Genomic DNA, 19276 nt, shown 5'->3' with positions numbered 1-19276 from the left:
CTGTGTTTATTTTTTGTTCTTGGAAGCAAACAATACTTAGGCACTGGGGCAGTATTTGTGGCTTAGTTAGTAAGCACTTCCCTGACATGTGTGAAGCACTGGGTTTGCTCTTCAGCACCACATAAAAATAAGTAAAATGAAGTCATCATGTCCATATACAACTAAAAAATTAAAAAATAAAATACCTAGGAACTTAACTCACTGTTAGATATTTATCATTATTGTTTTACTAAGCAATGTGTTGCATTCAATTATCTGAAGAATCATTTTATTTTAGTTATTATGTTTTTGAATTTAGGAGTACTAAAATGAAGTTACAGATGAAACTTTATTCAATTTCTCTCATCTCTGTATTCCTATATAGCTTATTTTAAAATTTGTTGAACTTTTCCAATCATCACCCCTTAAATCACTCCTTAAATAAGGTTAAGATTTTTACAATTATGGTGATATGCTTTAGAATTTCAATGAAACTGTTCCAAGAGTCCTGTTTAGAATCAAAGAGTATACTTGTATAACTACACATTTAAATTATCATATTTCTTAGGTTATTATTTCTATGTGGCAACTTTTGCCCTGATATCCAATTGATACTTTGGTAGAATGTGCTATATGTAACTGGGTGTGAGTAGTCTTTCTTCTCACCTTTCTGTGTCCCACAGGGAGCACTTATACAACAAAGAGTTTCAGCCAGCAATTCTCCAGTATAGATCTGGTCAACCTTTTGATCAAATCACCTCACCTTTTAGAAAGCTCCTGGTAAAGACATGTTTTCTTGGGATTCTTTGAAAATTATTCTTATTTGAGATTATCAATACATACCAACTTCTAAATTATTATCTAAAATAATAGCAATCCCATATCATTTCATTTAATCTCTGTTGTGTATTAGTCAACTTTGCATTGTTACTCTAATAAAATTCCTGAGATAATGAACTGATAAGGAAGTAAATATTATTTTGGCTCACAGTTTGGGACATTTCACAGTCTGTTCGCACCATTGCTTTGGGCTGATTTTGAGGGGGGACATCTTGGTAGGAGAGTATGGCATAGAATCTGGCTAGGAATTTAAAAAGTGACATAGAGAAAGGAAGAGAAGGGGCTTAGATCCCAGTATTCCTTTCAAGGGCATATGCTAAATGACCTAACTTTCTTCCACTGGGCCTGACAATCTACAAATTCTATCACCTCCCAGTGGTGCCTTGAGCCAGGGATCAATGCTTTGTGACACATTCAATATTCAAACGATAAACTCTTCTCCCCACAAAAGGAAGAAGATGTGGAGGAGACAAAATTTCACTACTTGTGTTTTTAAAACCATATACTTGCTTTCATTTTCTTCAATGCATTTTATATGCATGATTTGTTCTTTTCTCACTGTATAATAATGAGCAACTTTTGAACATAAAATGTATATTTTGTAACATAGAGAGCTTATATTTAAAACAAATTTTAGAGAAGAGATAAACAAGCTAAATTTTTTCTAAATATTGACCATGCAGACTGTACATTGTCCAGAGCATTCTTCAAAAGTATAATTATTTTCTGTAGGGAGACCATTGTATTATTTCTTTGACTCCCATGGGACATCACGGTACTGTGTGATTCCAGTAAAATATAGCAGCATAACCTTATGTTCAATCTTTGTCTCACAGGTTTGTGGTACAAAGCTATCCATGCAGTAGATGATATTACACAAAAAAGGTAGAGTAATACAACCTCAGTTGGTGAACTAATTGCAAACATGGATTTGTTCTCATTCTGTGATACCCTTATGAAAATAGTACCAGCTCAATTTGAGAAAATTCAGAAAATTGTGGAAAAGTATAAAAAATGAAAAAAGATTGACTTTCTACTTTTTCATCTAATCTATTATGTTTCTTCTTTTTTCTCAGTTTCCAGCTAGGCTCATAGTGAAGCTGACATAGGCAAACTATAACTTCTTGAATAAAATATTTTGTAATAATGTTTTATGAAGATAAGGTTTTAAGTAATTCAGCAAAATAAGATAATCACATGGGAGTTCATAACCCTCTTTAATCAAACTGTGAAATATGATATATCAATAAATATGTAATGTTTTGAATGACCAACAATAAAAAAAGAAAAAAAAAAGATAATCACATTATATCCAGTGTCCATTTTATAGATAACTGCCAAAGATAGTATTCTGTACACTTTGATCATTTTTACTATATTATTATGAATATCTTATAAAACCAATGACTATATTTATTTTTAAGATTCTTGATGAATTTGACAGATGTCTCTTCTTTAATATATTCTGAAGTTATCTAAGAATCTAACAGAAAAACAAGATATTTGGGGGAATAATTTCTCTTTACAAAATTTAGAAAAAAAGCTCACAACTATTGATGCCAATTTAAATGTTTCCATGAATTAATAGCAATATCTGGTAATACTAATTATTGATATTGCATTATTCTTGATCTTATTCCTTATCTTCATTTTCTTCCTACTCTCTAACCACACTCCCGCCCCTCCATACACACAAACAGCCACTGCTACTTTCTCTTTAAGTGAACAACAAAATCCTCCAACAATAGAACTATAGAACAAGAAGCAGTTCTCATTGGCCCATGCCTGGAGGTTCTCAAGTTCTACAATATTCTGTTTGATCTTTTATTCACAATGGTGAAAAAGCTTACTAAATACTAACTATTCCTCAATTTGAACCATTTCAATCATGAAATTTTTCTGTGATATTGAATTTCTTGAGGGTTGATTTAAACATTTTTCAACAATTTATATAATTTTTGTATTGCTTTCAGTGTTAAAGATTATTATAATAGACAATGTGCTGAGTTCTGAAAGAAAAGTATGATGATTGTGTTTTCAGTCATTCCAAATGATTTAGATCCCATACTAGTGTTATGGGTATGAGGAGACAATCAGCTACTGAAGAAAGAGAAAAATTAGACAAACTCTTCATAATTAAAGGTTATAGAACAGTAACATAATTGAAACTGTCTACAAAAACTCATTACATTTCATAACATAACTGTAACAAATATAGTTAACATTGTATTCTGTTTGAGGAGAGAGCAAAATTCAGCATTTTTTCCTGTTCCTGTTCTATATTACCACAACATAAAATTGAGACCTAGTATTGACTTCTAAAGTATGATTATGAGAGTGGGCCACCAGGTGAATTTATTTGAAAGATTAAGAAGAAATAATAATGAACCAATGACACCACATATTTTCTTCCATAGCTTAACTGTAGAAAGCAGATAGGAATCATTATGTTTCTAATGCCAGAGACATTCTACTGCAAAGTTACTTAGCTGGAAGAAGGCAAACATATTTCCAGATGCTCAGGAGAGAAGTGATGCTGAGGTTGGATATCTACTAAAAGACAGCAGCAATATGACCTATCAGAACCAAGGGGAAATGTTAGACTTTTTACACAATTGTAATTATTGAGTGCTTTCTCCAAGAAAGTTAAATGTACACAATTCTCCAAACTAAAGTTGAAGAAGTCTGAGATTTTGAGAAATCATATTGATATTATGAGGAATTCTAGAATCTCTAGAGGAAAAAATGCTTAAAAATGAATAAATAATCTGAATTTCCATTTTTCACAAAAGAGAAATGGGCAACAAGTATATGCAAAGATCCTGCCCATCACTAATCCTGAAGAAAATGCAAATGAAAACAACCACAAGAAATAATCAAATATACATAACAAGGGCTATAGTCAAAAAAAAAAAAAAAAAGAAAAAGAAAAATGTTTGCAAGGGTGCAGAGTAAGAGGCATACTTACAGACCACTACCAGAATGTAAATTAGAACAACCACCCTGGAAAAGAAGTTTCTTGAGAAACTAAAAATACATCTCCCCTGGAGCTCAACTTTTCCACTAAGGAATAAAAAGGATTAAAGAAAAAGACATCAGTAGTATATCAAAAAGATACCTGTACCCCCATGTTATTGCAGCTCTCCCAACATTAACCAGGATATGAAATCAAGTAACATATTCATTTTTAGATAACAAAAGTGAAATATATATGCAGTGAATTATTATTCATCCATAAAAATGGAATGAAATCCTATGCTTGCAGGAGTTAGAAAGGAACTGGTGAACATCATGTAAAATAATGTAAACTATACTATAAGAGAGAGTACTGTGTGTCTCCTTCATGTGTAAAATTAACAAAAGTTGATTTCATGGAAGTAAGTTTAGCATTATGCTAAGCAGAAGCTAGGTAGGTTAGGAGGGTGTGGGAATAGAGATGTTGGACAATAAGTACTAAACCGCAGTTAGTTAGCAGGAAGAAGACCAATTGTTCTGTGCCAAGCCAGGTGACTGTAGGGTACAACTCTTCATGTATATCTAATAAAGATATAGAAAAGAGGAGTTTAAAAGTTGGTTATTATAGAAGTTATAAATAAGTATTTAAATGAAGTAAATGAAAATGAACTGGATTTGCCATTATATATATTATCCATGTATCAAGTTTTCTACTCTGCATAATAATGGTTACAATATATAAAAAGATTAATAATTTCAGAAATTTGAAGTTTTGAAATATTATCTAATATTTCTTCAAATTCGTTTATTTTCCATGTGTTCTGTTTACATTTAGCTACACAGAATATATATTTTTAGCATCACATTGATTGAATAATAAGAAGTCATATAGTCACTGCATCAGTTTGATTTTCACTTTTAAAAGTCCTGATTTAGTAAAAGCACACATCACGTTGTATAAATCAATTCATGTTTGAAAATTAGACTAAAAATAGGGGAAAACCTATTTTCACTGTCAAGGGAATCTGTCTATACATATATCTAAGTGAAAAAAATTGTTATACTCAGAAAGGGACTTTGATGACTATATTCAATGCTTTGAGCAATCAGTACTTGTCATTGTGGTAAAATCCAATCTAATAGCTGCTCTCTTGATCTTCATGTGAGAAATATTATCAGGTTGATCCACAAACAATGAAATGCCAACCATAGGGATCCCATGATAGATGGCCTCATAGATGCCATTGGTTCCACCAGGAGTTTTAAAAAGCTCTGGTTTTTGGATGACCTATGATTAGAAGAAATTAAGACAGTCTACCAATTTTGAGTTCTAAATAAGATAAGAAATGCACAACATGAGCCATTGGAGATGAATTATTTTCTAGATAGCAGATTATTATAACAATGAAAGTGCACTGAAATTTTGAAGGCTACATGGAAGTATGTGAATTGAGACTTGAAAGTGGAAGCAAGGTTGCCATGTAAATAAAAAGAAAGAGAATACTCTGGGTAGTAGCAATATCTTGTGTAGTTTAAAAGTGGAAGAATAAGAATGTGTATAATTAAAGAAATTGTGACACCTTTGAGTCAGCTATGCATTGTCCAAGGCAGCAGACAGTAGGGTAGTTGCGGTGCTGGAGTCAGAAGTAGGACTGACGACACTTCATCATGAATTGAAGTACAGTTCACAATTATAATCAAAGATTTTTTTTATAATGGAAAATGCAGAGAACATTGTGAGAAAGGAGAGGGATCTTATTTTATGGCATTTCAAATAGCTCTGTTGTATGTCAAAATATAGGTGTAAAATTGCAGAAATAGAAGAAAAAGACACAATGCAGAAATTGATAAAAAAAATTCACTGAGAGAGGTAATTACAACTGCAATATAGATAATTTATTGTGCCATGTAAAATAAAATGTGAAGAGTTGGTCAATCTCCATTTTCCCTGAAAAGAGAGTAAATATAAAGAACTTAGGTAATTAATGTCTTTTTCATTAATATTTCTTTTTTTTTTATTGGTCGTTCATAACTTTACATAGTTCTTAATACATCATATTACACAGTTTGATTCACGTGGATTATGAACTCCCCCTTTTACCCCATATACAAATTGCTGTATCATATCAGTTTCCCTTCCATTGCTTGACATATTGCCTTTCTAGTGTCTGATGTATTCTGCTGTCTGTCCTATTCTCTACTATCCCCTCTCCCCTCCCCTCCCCTCCCCTCCCCTCCCCTCCCCTCCCCTCCCCTCCCCTTTTCTTTCTCTACCCCTACATTAATATTTCTAATACAATTATGAATGACTCAACTATTATCTTTGTGATTAAGTTTTTTAAAATATATTTTCATGATTCATTTCCCAAATCTTACCAAGGAGGTCACCTTCGGGAATCCACTTATACAGTCCAATGTTGAGCCTTAATGTATCTGGTTTCTTACCATCAAATCTCCATAAAATCTGTTAAGGTAGAGCAGACCTCTTATTCATTGAGACAATTTCAAAACATAGCAGGTTAAAATATGGAAGAGAGTATGAAATTTCATAGCCTAATGTTTCTGATACATCAGATAATGAAGTGAAAAATAGAAAAAAGATATGATAATGTGAACAACTTAAATGGTGATTTAAATAAAGGACATTTTTATGTACATATTTTTATATTTAACAATGTTTGCTGCTATACGACCTCCAGTGTTCATAAATATTTTACAAGGTAATGGTTTTATCAATGTGATATACATGTATTTAAATATTGATAGTTATAATAATTCTATTGAAAAACAAAAATCATTAAAAATTTCTAATGGGCTCCCCCATTTATTAATCGATATTTATAGTGCTTATCAACTTTTAAATTTAATGTTACACTTTTTTCTTTTGTTTTTTTTTCTTATTTTTATTATTATTTTTAAAACTTATTTTTTAATTTATATTTATATTTATATATAACAGTGGAATGCATTACAATTCTTATTACATATATAAAGTTCAATTTTTCATATCTCTTGTTGTATACATAGTATACTGACACCAACTGGTTTCTTCATACATGTACTTTGGATAATAATGATCATCACATTGAACCATCATTAGTTACATCCTTTCCCTCCCACCCCTTTGCCCTATCTAGAGTTCATCTATTCCTCCCATGTTCCCTCTCCCTCTTCTACTATGAATCAGATTTCTTATCTAAAAGAAAACATTTGGCATTTGGATTTTGGGGATTGGCTTACTTCACTTAGCCTTATCTTCTCTAACTCCATCCATTTACCTGCAAATGCCATGATTTTATTCTCTTTTATTGCTGAGTAATACTCCATTGTGCATATATCCCGCATTTTTTTTAACCATTTATCTATTGAAGAGCATCTAGCTTGGTTCCACAATTTAGCTATTGTGAATTATGTTGCTATAAACATTGATGTGGCTGTGTCCCTGTAGTATGCTGTTTTTAAGTCCTTTGGGTATAGACAGAGGAGAGGGATAGCTGAATCAAATGGTGGTTCCATTCCCAATTTTCCAAGAAATCTCCATACTGCTTTTCATATTGGCTGCACCAATTTGCAGTCCCACCAGCATTGTATGAGTGTACCTTTTTCCCCATGTCCTTGCCAACACTTATTGTTGTTTGTCTTCATAATAGCTGCTATTCTGACTGGAGTGAGATGAAATCTTAGAGTGGTTTTGATTTGCATTTCTCTAATTGCTAGTGATGCTGAACATTTTTTCCTATGTATGTCTATTGGTAGTACATCATCTTCTAAGAAGTGTGTCTTCAGGTCCTTGGCCCACTTATTGATTGGGTTATTAGGTTATCATTGCCTCCAAGACTTCACTTTTGGCAATAGTGCTGCTGTGGTTATGTGTGTGCAGGTTCCTTTTCAAAACTTATAATCACCCAAATTGGCTCCCATAAGACCTTTCTCTTTCTTTTCATCACCACTCCCTCCCTCCTCTTATTGTTTTTAACACCTTCATAGTTCCCCTAGTGTCTTCACTCCCTTTGATGTGCTTCCTTTCAAGATCCTAGTAGTTCTTTCACTCTGTGCCCTAAGCCAACTTTTCAGTTCCTGCTTCAGCTTCACTGTTCCTCTAGTCACTTGTTCTTCTGACCCAACTGAGAGCTCTCAAGCAACTCAGGATCCCCTAAGGCAACTACTGGAGATTTAACAGAAAATAAATATTATTGGAAATAAAATATTTTAATCTTGGTTTAATAAAAAATGAAAGCTATCAAGAATAACAACAATAAATATTGGCAAAGACGTGGGGCAACAGGTACATTGCTGGTGGGACTGCAAATTGGTGCAACCATTATGGAAAACAATATGGAGATTCCTCACAATAATTAGAATGCAATTGTCATTTAACCCAGCTATGCTTTTCCTTGGCATATACCCAAAGAATTTAAAATCAGCATACTACTGTGATAAAGCCATATCAGTGCAGCTCAATTCACAATAGCCAAACTATAGAACTAAACTAGATGCCCTTCAATAGATGAATAGACAAAGAAAATATAGGATATAAACACACTGGAATGTTACTCAACACTAAAGAAAAATTAAATTATGGAATTTGCACATATATATATGGAGCTAGAGAATATCATGATAAGTGAAATAAACCAATCTAAAAAACCAAAGGTGGATGTTTTCTCTGATATGTGGGTGCTAATTCACATTACAGTGTGGATTATAGAGAAAAATAGAGTTTCTTTGGATTATGAATAGAGAATTGAAGGGAAAGGAGGCAGTATGTGGGTAGGAAGAATAATAGAATGAATCAAATATTATTACCTGTGTACATGTGTGATTATCTGATAGGTGATAATAAGAAGCTACACTCCTTTTATGTATGATGTGTCAAAATGCATTTTAATAATTTTATTTTTATTTAACTAATGAGAAAAACTTTAAAATAGAAGAAAGAATTAAAATTACTATATAGTACACTCAGATATGCTTAGAAGACATTCTGAGCACCACAAGATATCTGTCTCCTCAGCCTATTCAGCCTCCATTAGAGAGACACTCTATGTGAGGAGAAAAGAAAATGTTAAAATCCTTCTTCATAAACATTAGTTAAAAAATCTTTGTATTGTGCAGGTCATTTCACATTGTTGTATTTTTATCAAAAACAGTTGAATCATTGAGTTTTGTATTAGAGTGTTACCTGATTTGTCTGTAAAGATATGTTATTCAGTTTTTTTATTTATGTAAGTATGTGATATGTGTATATGATATTTCCTAAGTACAAGATGGTATTCATTATTAAATTTATAAAATCCCTGTAGAGATTTCTATTCATATTGACTTAGAGTTAAATCAACATGTGTAGAAAGTAGATCTAACCAAACATTTAGAATACAGAGAAATAAAGAAACCCAAACAGGCTTCATGCGCACATGACTTGAATAAATCTTTGGTTAAAAAGATTGCATTGACATTGGTTTAATGAAAAAAACTGTGTTTCTGAACAACCAGCATTAAGTATTTTATTAGCCTATATTTTTTTCTGTATGTATTAAACAGTCACCTAGGGTTAACAAGGAAATACCTTGAGATGATACCTGATTTTGCTGGTGTCATTGTATCTTCCCAAAAAGAGTGTTTGAAAATATTTGTCTTGATAACTTGATATATACTGTTATGTGGTATGTATTAATTACATACTAGTTCATTTCAAGCTAAAATTAAGCACTGAAACACTAATTAAAGAATGGAACCATGCATTTTTTAATTTTGACATAGAGCACTAACATATGCATTTGGTTTTGTTAATAAACACAACATATACTTTGGTGATAAAATAGTCATGAATTCTAGGATTCCCTCCTATCTGCATTGAAAAACAAGGTATTTCTTATCAGGTCCAGGAACCTTAAATTATCCTAGGGACTACAGGTAAAGAGGAATTTATCAAAATCTAAGAGTATTAAAGGTAAAGTCTGATGCCTGATTTGATTTCCCAGCCTTAAGTGGAGATTAGAATTCTTATTTGATACTCCTAGCAAAAAGATTCAGAAGGAAAATTCACAAAGCACTATGCAGTTAATTCCCATTCCATTTGAACTGATGTAAACAATTCTATAAATCCAAAACAGTTGAGACACATTTTGTCAAGAATAACCTTACTCACTTAATTTCTTAATAAGATTAAGAGATTGTAGGTAGATTTTGTTATAATAGAATGTTATAGTACATCTTTTTATATTACTCTAATCTGTAAATTGGATTGGTTCATGTGTCCATCCTCGATGAATTTTTAATTCTGGTTTCCTTCATTATGTGACTACAACTCACCAAGCAAAACTACCATATTTGCCCCCATCCGTCCTCCTGAATTGGTCCATAGAGAACAATATCCTGACTTCCCAGATACTTATCTGGCTCTTGGCTCTCTAAAGTATCCCCACCTTCAGAAGCTGAATGCTTCTATTTCTGTGTTTGTGATGTTGATGTCTATGCCATCACCAAGGACTCAAAATTGTGAATGACAAATTTCACTGCATAATCATTGCAGATCATGTGCCAAATATTCTGCAAATGAACCGTGGGCATGTCTGAGCCAGCTTGAACAGCTTCTTGCTTCTTGTTTTACCTTGAAGAAGCCTCTGAAGAAATAAACTGCTTTGGTGTATTTCACTAAAAATAAAATATTTTCGGGCTTTTCCCTTTGTTAGGATCAGACCCATCAAGTTTCTTTCACTTGTCAATGTCCCACCTTTGAAAAATATTTTTTCTGCATCTTTTGTATTTACTTCTTGATATTACTTTTCTAGCTTTTTATGTCCAGGCAGCCCACAACTCTGAGGGTTAGAAATTCCTTCCCAGGCCAAGGGAGACAATTTTGTGTTAAAAGTGAAGTGTAAACTTTATGTAGAACTTTTTAGTTAAACAGTTCTGATATTACTTAAAATCATTTATTACTAAACTGGTACAAGATTCTGATTCACAAAATACTTTTGATATACCACAATGCAGTGGTGATGATTGTGTGGTGGAGTATGGTGTGTTCATTGCTCCTTTATTTCTCTACACATATAAAGAAAAAATGGGATAAATTGAAGAAAATCCTTACATATCTTTTTCTTTGCTCTCAAATCACTTATTAATTTCATCAGAATATTGCAAATTGTACCTCTAAATCATTCTTTATTGTTAAGAGTCATGTTTATTCCCTAATAGTTTATATGTTTAGCTACATGTTTGGTGAACATATTTCTGAACATATTATGACATGAAATCATACTGCAAAATTGAAGTCCCTGTAGAATATCCTGTGTATACAAAACTGTGACAGATTTTATGTCACCTACTGGGCTTGGCAGGAAATTTATACAAGTGGGAGAATTCTACCAGGCCATTCTCCAGTAGAGATTTGGTCACACTATTGAATAACTCACTTCAGTGTTTTGAAATTTTTGAAGAAAAAAAAAAACATGCTTCCTGAAATTCTCCTGGAATTATCCTAACAGGTGGTTTCTGATCCTTTGCCTTATATATTCTATATAATAATAATTGCATCTTGTTCAATAAAGTCCCTCATTCATAAATAAAAAAGAGATCCAAAAGTTTTTTGAAATCTTGTCAATTTCCACACTTTTCTTATTGTTTCTGTTTTCAAGTCACTGTTTTCTGTTTTCATCTGTGAAATAATGTTCACATTCTCAAAAACCACATAGTATATTTCATTTTATAACCACTGGTTAGGCTTTGTTTGAAAAAAAAAAAAACGTCGTAAGCAACAACATGAAATAACTTCATATTTGTTACAGGTCCCATATTGTCTTCAGCATTGTTTAAAATTATAATTTTAACTTGATTATGTCTTCTTCATGATGAATACATCATTCCTTTGACTCACACGATACATTCAGATAGTTCATGTGTTCAGATGACTTTTAGTAATGTAGCCAATTTTATTTGCTATTTAATCTCACTGATCCTCTGTTTAAATACTTCTGCATCCCTATTATGGGAAATATGCCTATTGTCTTCTATTTATTTATTCATTCATTCATTTTTTTAAATTTTGTGCATACTTATATGATTAACTGTAACATCCTCAGATAATAGATTGAACACTGAGAAGACTGGTCCTTCTTATTTTACAACAACCTTTGAAATCAAATTTTAAAATTTTATTATAAAAATGGAATAGTATAATAAACAGAAATTATCTTACCAATAAACTACTTGTTGTTTAAAATTTCAATTTACTTAATTTATGTGTGTTTGAAGGGCTAGAGATAGAGTTCAGTGTTCCAGCATTTGCTTAGTAATTATGAGGGACTGGGTTCCATACTTAGATAACAAATACATATAAATTTGCATGTTTTGTGGTGTTTTGTTTTATATTCTTACAACTCAGTGCATATATATGGAACATATTTATAAATATTTAGGCACATATTATATATGCCTTTTCATCCTCCAAGAAAATAACAATCTTATCTAATGTATATCCCTTATTTTCCCAAAATATCTGAAGTTGAGTATTCTTGGATAAAAATGATTGTAATTGTATAACATGAAAAAAGTATATATTTTACATCATTCCTTCATGTTGTATATCTAAATGATTTCCAATTTTTTTAAGAAATAAATGCTATAAATATGATTATAGCATGACATTTTTGTTGTATAATTTCCAAAGTGATGAAGCAAATAGAGCAAGGCATTTGTGTGTGTGTGTGTGTGTGTGTGTGTGTGTGTGTATGATACTTTGCAAAATTTTTACTTTCCCATAATAGTTGTACATGTTTTGGAGATTTGTGTGATAATTCAACACATGTATATAAAGCTAAATGATCAAATCAAAGTAATTAGCACCTCTGCCATCTTAAGCATTTATCAATTTTTTTTCGCTGGGAACATTTTAAACCCTTTCTTCTAGCTATTTAAAACATTCAAAAATGTAGAAAATGTGTACTTTTTTCTGATTTTCGCTATATTTTCCAAATATATGATTCTTCCAAATATATAGAAATTTATGAGGATGTAATAGTGTATGGTGAAAAAGCACATTGGAGCTATAAGAATTCATATAGGTCTGACAATCACTGATGTGGATATGAATCTTATTTATGAAGCTTCATTACCACAACAGCCTTTCTTAAATATTATGATTAGTCTTCTAATCATCCTCTTTCTTGTCCTCTTTTGTCTGTTATCTTAACTTTTCTATTGATACTGTTATTATCCCTTAATCTAAATGAAGAAATATTTTACCCAAGTATTTGGCAGTTCAGACTTTTTCACTGCTTGTGGAATGAGGGGTGACCATATTGGATTTCAAATTTTGAATGAGATCAGATTTTATGCTTCTACTAAAATGTAGCTAATAAAAATAATAAAAAAGAACTCATATAATAATAGTAAAAAAAATAACACAATAGAGCAATTGGTAATATCTAGGAAATCTACATCCATGCCAGGCCTTCTCCCTGTCACTTCTACCTGTTACTTCTAGAAAAACTCATGCATATACCCCACACCAAAAAATAAATAAGTAAATAACATCTACAGGAAGGATCAATTGAAAGCCTTTTGCCAAAAGCAAAATCGTGCAGACTACTTGGCTGCACCTGGGCAAGAGAAAAGGTGAACTGCTCTAAGAGAGTGCTGTGCCACAGTGGAAGGGTGTGTTGATATCTGTAGCATTAATCTATACCTTCATGCAGCTCAACAGCCTTGATGCATGGTTCAAACTAAAACTTTGTTTATAAATGCGTCCATGAATGAAAACAGCAGAGGTACTGTGGATGCAGCCTATGACCTTCAGGTAGGCAAATAGCTAGGGAAGGGAGACTCCTTTCTTTCACCAAACAGGAAGGAAGGAGAGCTCCCAGGCTAATTATCAGCAAACATTAAGCATAACTAGATTCACAGACATCTCATATGATTTTCTACTTAAAACATTGCACAATTTTTCTCATTGAAATATAGAAATTATTTTTGCCATTTGAAAAAAAAAGATGTAGCCAGAACGCCTCTTAAATGATAACATAATGATGTAGTAAAAAATGCTTGCTTTCCAACTGTATTATAAAGGTGTGATATTAATTTAAGATACATTATTTTTTTGTTTTGTTTTAAGATATAAAATTCTATAAATGTAGATCTGTTCATAATTATAAACTCAGGACAGCCTAAAAATAAAAGTATGACAAATTAATAAGTATTCATTAAAAATCCACAATTTGCACTCCATGTTACATGTGCAACATATATTTTTTCTATTCTTGTTGTTCAGCAGTTATGCTATGGAGACCCATAATCTCTCAGGGAGTTTTCTTGAGGCCTCCTATAGACTTGAAGTAGACAAGAAACTCTTCTGGTCTTTCCTTATCATAACATTTCCCACACAATTTCTCTTTCTTGTGCACAGTCTACATTTCAATGCGGAATGGAAGGTGTTTGGGGCAGAGACTGTGTTACTTTGTTTCTCTGCATATTCAGCTCTTTCCTGTGGTACTTGCTAGTCCCTTGTCAATATTCTTTCAGAGAATGACTGGTATTTTTTTATGTGTTGAATAATGAATTTCTACATTTAACTCACCCTATCCTTGAAAGATCTTCTTCTGAAACAAAGATAAAATTCACATATTTGTGATGGTATAGATGTGAAAGATTTCAATATATAGGTCTCTTTGCTCCATTTTCTGTCATTCTGTAAATGTGATTAAGCATTCTGAGTGAGGAAGAGAGAATAATTTCTGGTGGAAATGAAACAATGACAGAACCAACTTAATAGAAACAATTTTACTCAGGCAGAGGTTTGGCAGGTCTGCAGTGGAATCCTTCAAAAATATCTACATTTGGTAGGGTTGGGTGAGGAAATTCCAAATCCCAGTAGGTGTGAATAAGCCAGATATTTGCTTTGGCCATTGTCTCTGTCAATGTAGTGGGTCATCCTGAACAGGAAATAGAAGATTAAATCTATAGAAAATTGGGAAGTTGTTGTGCAGATAGGTATATGCCTGGTGTCAGAAAGAACTTTCAATAATGAAGAAATATATCTTTAAATGTGTATGTAGTTTTGTGCCACAGATGAAGCACTAATCTCCAGGATATATAGAGAACCAAAAACCTGAACTAAAAAAACCCCAAATAACCCAATCAATAAATGTGCCAAGGAACTGAACAGACACTTCACAGAAAAAGATATATAATTGATCAACAAACATATGAAAAAAATGTTCATCATCTTTAGCAATTAGAGAAATGCAAATCAAGACTACTCTAACATTTCATCTCACCTCAGCCAAAATGGTGATTATCAAGAATACAAGCTACAATAAATGTTGTTGAGAATGTGGGGGGAAATGTACACCCGTTTATTGCTGGTGAAACTACAAATTGGTGCAACCTTTATGAAAATCAATATGGAGATTCCTCAGAAATTTTGAGATGGAAACACCATTTGACTCAGTTATCCCACTCCTTAGACATATCCCAAAGACATATAATCAGCATACTACAATGATGTAGGCACATCAATGTTCATTGCCACTCAACTCAGAATAGCTAAACTATGAAACCAAGCTAGATGCCCTTCAACAGATAAATGAATAAAGAAAATAATGTACATATATACATGGAATATTAATTAGTCTTAATAAGAATAAAATTATGGCATTTGCAAGTAAATTGATGGATCCTAAGTGAAATAAGTCAAACTCAAAAAACCAAATGCCAAATGTTTTCTCTGATAGGCAGATGCTAATAATACTCAATGGTGGGAAGGGAAGAATGAAGAAACTTTGTATTGTGCAGAGAGGTATGAGGGAGAGCAGCAGCTATGGAGATGGGAAAGTTGATAGAATGAGACAGACATTATTAGCCTGTGTACATGTATTATTATAGTATTGGTGTGACTCTGAATCATATTTGGCTAGAGGAAGAAGTTGTGCTCCATTTGTGTACAATACAGCCAAATGCATTCTACTGTCATGTATAACTCATTAGAACATTTTTTTTCAAAAGATGTGTGTAGTTTGATAAACCTACTATGTGTGCATGGAAAATATACATACATAGTCTATACTTATTATATATATGATGCTTTTGGAGCAGATATTATCTGTAATCTCTTAATTCTTCAAAGGTTAATTGTATCAAAATAAGTTAGCCAGTATAGATGCAAATATTTAGTTTTTTATCTAAAGTTGAAAAAGTAACTAACACAAATGTAAGCAAACATTGGAGTTACATAACCCATTATTTATTCCATGCTAACAAAAGAACATTTCAGCATTCTTTCATCTAGTTTGTATAATTTAGAGAAAACTCTGACCCTTGTTCTTCAAGTGAACTGAAGGGAGTTTAAATATGATTCTGTTCTTTGTGCCTACTACCTCCTTTGGGTTCATGTTAGGAGCTTGCAAATATTTATTATACAAAAATTATTTTGAAAGAAGTGCTGGAAATTGTAACAATATGAAATAGAATTTTTTTGTTTAGTTTTACTTTTCATCCTTTTTTTTTTCTTTGACAGATAGTTTAAAACACAAGACTAATAATCTACATTTTTTTTTTTGCTTTAACATTATAGGCCTTAAAGAGAATGAATTCCAAACACTTAGTGAAGGAATTTGGAAGTGCTAGAAAACACAATTAAGAGCCTCCTGGTATGGGATGGAAACAATGTCACACAATGGAGAAGGAATTTATTAGGCAAACTGACAAAGAGTTTCTAAATGAAGAACCTAATTGAACTAAAGGGAAACAATTTTCTTAGTGCTACGTGGATCATTGTAATAGAAATATGAGTGTAAGTCCTCAATCTCTGTATCTAGGTTCAGCAAGACAGTAAAGTTTAAAATTAGTTTTCAAAGATAAATAAAATGAGTAGTACAATGGAAAATGTATGCAGTTGCCTAGAGAAGTCCTCTGGGCTCTATGTGGAGGATATATGAGTTTGTAGTGTGTTTTATACAAATGATGGCCAGAAGTTTCTGACATTTCAATGTATATTTTTCTGTAATACACTGAGTTTGTTAGATGATTTTATTTATTACATGAAACTACTAAAGAAATTTTCTGATTTTATATTGTTATAAGTTCACCTTTATAAATGTCCAGAAAAGTTAGGACCTCATACTACAAGTCACTTACCTAGTATTTCACTGTAAAACTGATTACATTTTTCAAATTAAACGATTCAAATCAAAAATCAAAATAAAGCATGTACAGCATATTTTTATACCCATTCATTGAATGTCATTTCATCACTTGGATCAAGTGATGAAATGATATTCAGGATTTGAAAATATAACAGGCGCATAGGAAGAAGAAAAGAGAAGTCCCCCAATACACTTTTCTACTATGTAACCAGGAGAGAAGCAGAGAGTGTACACAAATGATTTTTGAAGAATTTCAGCCAGCAGCTCACCACAGGGACAAATGGCATCTGAAAGAATAACATCAAACCTTGACTATTGTAGTTTTGCCATGATTTTCTTGTTCTTAACTGCATCTCTACATACATTCTCTGCATAATCAGAAAATTAACTCAAAATTTCATGAAATATTGAATAATATTTCCAAAATGGGTTTTTTGCATGTCATAAATAAATGCACTAGTGATTGAGAAGAAAAAGTCTCTATATCTTCTTTTTACAATGATGAAGGATAGCTCTCAAATTTAATTGCAGATGATTTGTCACCATCCAAAAAAATGGAAACTGAAGGTTTCAAAACAGTCACCTCATGCCCCATCTGTGTGAGCTCCTCCAGTATTGGCTTTATATTGATCCAATGTTTGTATTCCATTGCCCACACCAGCACCTTTGAACAGCTTTCAGAAACAAAGTGACTACTCAGCCGTAACAGGAGCAGAACTGAAAGTCATTTTTATAGACATCCTGGTGAAATGCAAGGCTTCCTTTCGCATTGAGTTCTCTCTATTCTTGTGGATATCTAAGGAAAAAAAAATCATTATTTGGTTAAAAGTTAACTTGTACCCATCAAAGTAAATACACAAGTGAACATTTAGACTATCTGGATTCCAAGTTGAAAAATCAAAGGTTAGGTGACTTCATGCTTGGTATTTTAATGACTCTTTCATGATTATAAATGCTTTCCTACAGTTAAGAATTAATAATTCTGCATGTGTGATCACCTCTCTTATGTTCACATTTTTAGAAAATGGAAGGAACATTGGCAAGTGAGGTGACTTTTACTTATAGATTTCTTGACGGCAACTAAAGTAAATATACAGTTGAAACAACATTTGTTAGGTATCCTTTAAAATTTTTTTGCATTAAAATAAAATAATTGTTTGTATATAATTCATATAGTATACAAACCACCATTTTAAGTGTGTAATTCAGTTGTTCAATCTCAGAATAGAATCTCAGAATTGGAAACCTCAGTTAAAATTCAATGTGGAAATGTTTTAAATCCAAACCCTCCTTGTACCTCTAATCATCCTATATGCCTCATTGCTAGATTATATCAAGTAAATCTTTTCTCTCTTTAGATATGTTTATTATGGAGACACTTCAAGTAATTATTGTATAATATATGGAATTTAGTGATTGATTTCAACACTTTTAAATAATTGTTATGTGTTTTGGTGATTGATATCAATACTTAAATTATGTCCTAAATGTTCATCAATGTTGCAGTGTGTGTCAGGCCTTCATTCCTTTTCATGCTATGATAGGGCATTAGTTATGTCAGTGATCTAAGGCAGCCATGGAAATCCTTTCTCATCCTGAATTTTGATCTTATAGAATGTAGGGTAGTATCTCTACCTTTTTTATATTTTCTAAGAGTTCCTTTGTGGCATAATATATGGTCAATTTTAGAGAGGCCCCATGTGCGGCTGAGAAGAAGTGTAGTCACTTGTTGAAGGATGAAATATTCTATGTCTGTCAGTTAAGTCCAAGTTATTTACTGTGTTATTGAGTTCTATAGTTTATTTGTTCAGCTTTTTTGGGGGGAAGATATATCCAGTGGGGAAAGAGGTGTGTTAAAGTTACCCAAAATTATTTTGTTGTAGTCTATTTGACTCTTGAACTTGGGAAGAGTTTGGTTGATGAACATAGATGCTCCATTGTTTGGGGCATATATATTTGTAATTGTTAAGTTTTGTTGGTGTATGTTTCCCTAGAGCAGTATGTAGTGTCCTTCTTTATTCCTTTTTATTAACTTGACCTTGGAGTCTTATTTATTTGATATGAGGATGGAAATCCTGCCTGCTTCCAAAGTCCATGTGAGTGGTATGAATTTTCCCAACCCTTCACCTTAAGCCAGTAGATGTCTTTTCCTATGAGATGAGTCTCTTGGAGGCAACATATCGTTGGGTCTCTTTTTTTGATCCAATCTGCTAGTCCATGTCTTTGATTGGTGAGTTTAGACCATTAACATTCAGGGTTATTATTTAGGCATGATTTGGATTCCCAGCCATTTATGTTTATTTTTGGTATTTAACATAACTTAGTTTCTCCTCTGATTTGGTGTTTCAGACACATTGCTAAGA

General features: G+C 32.3%; 1 pseudogene; it reads right to left on the bottom strand.

Moving 5' to 3' along the window:
• Nucleotides 1-14550: 14550 nt before the first annotated feature.
• LOC144257191 (UDP-glucuronosyltransferase 2B17-like) lies at nt 14551-17634 on the bottom strand (annotated as a pseudogene).
• Nucleotides 17635-19276: the final 1642 nt, after the last annotated feature.

The sequence above is a fragment of the Urocitellus parryii genome, chromosome 10 (assembly GCF_045843805.1).
Source record: "Urocitellus parryii isolate mUroPar1 chromosome 10, mUroPar1.hap1, whole genome shotgun sequence".
In the NCBI taxonomy this organism is placed as follows: Eukaryota; Metazoa; Chordata; class Mammalia; order Rodentia; family Sciuridae; genus Urocitellus; species Urocitellus parryii.
Note: the sequence above shows the minus strand (reverse complement) of the source record. Positions and strands in the feature narration are given on the sequence as shown.